Source organism: Anticarsia gemmatalis, chromosome 23, assembly GCF_050436995.1.
Source record: "Anticarsia gemmatalis isolate Benzon Research Colony breed Stoneville strain chromosome 23, ilAntGemm2 primary, whole genome shotgun sequence".
Taxonomy (NCBI): domain Eukaryota; kingdom Metazoa; phylum Arthropoda; class Insecta; order Lepidoptera; family Erebidae; genus Anticarsia; species Anticarsia gemmatalis.
Genome location: NC_134767.1, coordinates 7,353,960 through 7,358,969, shown reverse-complemented (window position 1 = coordinate 7,358,969; position 5,010 = coordinate 7,353,960).

The window sequence follows — 5,010 nt, the reverse complement described above, 5'->3', positions numbered from 1 at the left end:
TTTTGCAATGCGAATTTAAAGGAGGCTTTAACTGTGTTAATGCAACCAGTTAAAAGTAAATTAACGTATAGTCACCATTTTAAATGGTCTGAATACATTATTATTTTTTTAATAAGAAAACAAAAATTATAAATCTAAGTTAAACTGTAGATATAGACAATTAGTGTATTGCTCACTCTTGAAAATGGGAAACTGTTTTGCAATGCGAATTGAAAAGTGGCATTAAATTCTGCCATGATACTGTTAACTGTGTAAATGCAACCAGTTAACGGTAAAATTGTCGAGTAGTAACCATTTTAAATAGACTGAGTAAATTTTGTAAGTCATTTTAAATTTTAAGTTATACTGTCGAGATAGCAAGCGTGTTGCTCACTTCTACAGCAAGAGTTCTGCTTATGTCTCGTTTTGTGATCACCAACTCCAAATGTCATCTAATTATCTTACAGGAAATACTAGTCAGAGCATCATAATTTTTATACTGATATATTCTTAGACTGCTAACTCTATACATGGTTTAACTTTAACGTTCTTACAGAATCAAAAGGAGCAAAAGAACCTTTGTAAAAGTAAAACTATTTTCAAATAAAGTTACCTAACTTTGATAAAATCGGCTTTCTGGTAAAACAGAGCAAACAAAGCTAAAATCAAAATCCCATACCAACTAACTGAGCGGCTCACGAAAATCCGTATAATAGGTTATTTCTGCGAAAATGGCCGGCAGTAGCCGAGTGGCGAGAGTACGCTGTACTCCGCCTACAAACTTTATTATATCCTAACTGAGTTAACTTTATTAAGGAGTTGGTTAATATTGTGGGCACAACGGATCTCATAAGCGAAGCGGCCAGTAAAGAGCTTAAGGATTCTTTCGGATTATGAGTCAAGACTTTGGGAGTGGAATTTTATAGAGGCTTTTTGTTGGTTATTATCGGCTATGTGTGTTTTGGTGAAACAGTACCTACCTTTTTTACTTGGCATGTCATGAGTTCCTGACTTCTATGGAAACTATTAATTCATAACTCTCTCTAAAAAATAGAAAGAAGGAAGAGTCCTTCTCTCTATTTTTTATCTCTTTCTTCCTCTCTTTCTCCTTTCTATCTCTCTCTCTATTACAGGCTGGTAGCAAACTGCATTTCCGTAAAAAAGAGCAATTCCATAACCAGTTGTAATTTCAGTAGCTACGCATCGGTCAGAGCTGGACGCAATCGTCTACGCCGTAGACTCAACTCCTTTATTCCTAACTTATGACAACTTTACGCAGCAACCAATTACTATTAATAATTTATATTGACTAACCTTACACAAAATTTTTATACTATTTAAATTATAATTCCTGTTTCCAAAACCGATTGTAAAATCTGTGATGACGTCATTCCAAGGGGAAGATATAATAACGATGTTAAACGTGGGATCATAATTGAAAAGTTGAGTATATCTCATTCGCAGGTCGTTTCATAAACGTTTGTAATTGACAACATCAAGTAACGCACAATGAGATGCAAGACGACGGGAGTTGAGTCACATTACAGGTGAAAAACAGAAGTTCAACAACGTTAATAATGTTCCAAAGTAACATTTCAATAAAACTAAGTAAACTAAGTATATTATTATGAATCGTTTAAATTTTAATAATTTGTTTATTTATACTGAGGCCTAACAGACATTAGCAAAAATATAAGTATGTAATGTGTAGTTAGAAAATGAAATTTATTATTATTTTATCTGTATCCTAAATGATTTGTACTAGGAAATCATTGAACAGCGTTTAGGTTAATTGTTTAGATTACTCTAATCATTAGAGTTACCTAAATAATTAGAGTCTAATGCATAACAAGTAATCAAGTACCACAACTCGTTACTAGAAAGTTCAAAATTCCTAACTACGATTGTGCGAAAAGTCTCTCCACTGTCCCAATGTATTTACTAATTTAAACCCTAATCTATCGTAAACTACCTCGTCCAGAATACCAAAGTATCATCGAATACAGTTATCTAACCACGTAACATTTTCAATTATTTCTTCTAAAAGTCAGCCCTACATTCACACATTCACTTCATAGATCTACTGTCTCTCCCCTGTACAGTGTAATGATGCCGTTCTGCCGCAAACAATACGCCTTGTTACCGCGTACTCTGCTCGTGACATCTGCATTGTCTCGCGTTTTAATTACTTACGACCAATACTCGTAAACTCTTTTAAATTGTATTCATTTGTATACAGAATAGAAGAATAAGATGTGATTTAAATATTCTTAAAAAAATATATTCCAATGTTAAAGTTACTATCATTTAAAGCCTTTTATATACTTTTCGATACAACTGACCAGTTAATTGGTTTGGGCATCGCACTTTTTGGCAAAATGATAAATGGAAAATTAGTTTTTAATACTTTTGTCTTGAATACTACTTTATAAGTACTACTGTTTTATGAAAAATGTGCTACTTTATGTTTTGTGGTAATACATTTTTGATGCCGCTGAATCAATTGAACACTGAGGTAATATATGAAAGAAGAAACATTAATGAAATGAGACTAAAATACTAATTTTTAAATCGTTACTTTTAATCTTTAATGCATTACCCCCGGTTTTTTGAGTACACTTAGCGGTAGTTTATCTATTCAATAGCGTGTTTTTATATGAGTTTCTACGCTACCGAATAAATAAACTACTGTTAAATGTACCTCAGAAACCGGGGGTTAATTGAGCTCTATTAAAAATTTAAGAATTATCCATACCTACCATCACATCAATACCATTACACCAAAACCTTTCACCTTAAACGCAAGTGTGAAACAAATACGTCTGATATTCACCAATTACAGCGCGCCTAGTGGGCGTCACCCTCCATCCCTCCCCCCCACTAGGTGGAGGTATAAGTAACTGTTTAAGGAGATTACGGCCAGCTCAGCGGCGATAAGTAGATCGACGCGAAACTGAGAATAGGTATTGTGGTGTTAGGTTGGAGATGCGGCTGGTGAGCGGCAGATTGTTTGTGGCATATTGTTCGCCTACAAAATGTACAGGGTTTTTCCTCTTGATCTGAATATTGTGGTAACAAATTGCGTGTTTTCTGTATTGATGTTAGTAGATGTAAAGATTTGTAGTTAAGAAGACGTGTGTTGACGAATTTAAAATAGAATTACGAAAAAAGGTTACTTATAAGTAGACATAATGATTAAGGATCTCATAAAAATTTTCCGATTCTAAAGTCTCTGCCAGTCAGGCAACATAAAATGATACAATATCAAATATTGATACTATAAACTATAATATACCTCGTTTGGAAGGAGACCCTTGCCCAGCAGTGGAACTATCATTTTGAAAAAATAGTTTATTCTCATGTCACCACTGCTAACACCAAAATAAGTCAAAATATTTATAAAAACACCCTTTTTAACTTTAAAATATTTGAAAAATGAGGAATATCAGCTGCTAAATATAACTATAGTCAGCATCTAACTCTAAGTTCGATGAGTTAACTCTAGCAGTTGAATAATAAGTAAGAGTCAGTAGCAAACTCTACGCTCAATACAAAACCTCCCTTTCCAAAGGGACTGGGTACCCGGCAAAGTTCATAACTTGTTCGTTATTCAATAATTTGTACGTCAGTATTAAATACAAGTCACAGTGACGAGAATTTAATTACAAAGTTGTCGATTGTTTGACAGAATGTTCACGGTTCGTGTATAGACCTTTGTTCAATGTGTTATTATGTACGGCTAACTGTAGGATTATGAAGTTGATGATTAGATATTTTAGTGATTTTGATTACATTTTTGGTTGAATGTAAGAATAATGAGAATTAGATCATTTTACGTCTAAGTTGCTTTTTACAATTAATAGGCTGTGTGAAACTCGTCTGATGGATTGCGATGTAACTGCCTTTAGATTACAAATAAAATTCATCTTCAGAAAAAAGTGAAGTCTGTGTGATAAATTCCTTTGAACTTTAGACCAAATTATTATAAGAATTAGAATTAGAACGTTTATTAGTTTTCGAGACTTCAACACTTTTTTTAAATCTATTTTAATCTAGCCCGTTTGGGGTTTTTCCATTTTTTTTAAGAACTTACTTGCATACTTTTGAACTTATATTTCCTTACATTATACTTACGGCCAAGTTTACCATTTCTCTACACGTACTCTAAACTCGACGACTAACACTCTGATTGAAATTATCACATTTTTCTGTCAATAACTGTCATATAGCCTTAACGTGCCTTTTTATCTACCGAAGCATACCTCCAAATTGTAAACCCGGTGCGCAAAACATTACCCCATAATTGCCGAAAAACTGTAAAAAAAAAGTTTAATCTAAATGCGCATTATAGGAAGGAAGATCGACATATGTGGAGGGGCTTAATTCCGCGGTAGACGGTGGAATTTTTGCCAAATTAATCTATCTTCAAACACTTGACGTTCTTTGTACATTGGAGGAGCAAATTTAATCTTGCGCTGCGATCTGTTACGTACTTGTATTGTGGGGGGAATCGGTGTAGAGTTTTATTGATCGGTGTTTTAGGTATTTGAATCATTTTGTCGGTAATGAGTATTAATGTCTATATTAATTAATATAAATGGACATAGACGTGAGATTATTTTAAACTGATTTGCTTGACTTCACATGGAACCAGCGTGACTAGGTTGGTTTATGTACCTACGTAGTATAAATTATAACTATTCGCCAATTAAGCACTTATAAAACGAAGTTTTTTATTATATCGTCAAGTCCTCTAGAAAATGTAATAAAGCTTTGACTACTTCTTTTAACTACTTAATAACTAATCTTTATTTTCTGCGTTTCATTTTTTGATGTTTTTGATGTTGGTCGGTGGGCTCTCTAGTCTAAAGAAGTCTCACACGCTTTCATGATGACGCTTGTGATAGCCTTTAATACATTTACCAAAGCTTTTCACGCTTCTTATCTAATGTAGGCGCATACTTACTCATTCCACTGCGAATGACGGCACAGGATTAAAAAATAATAACACATATAAATAGTTGTCACGTA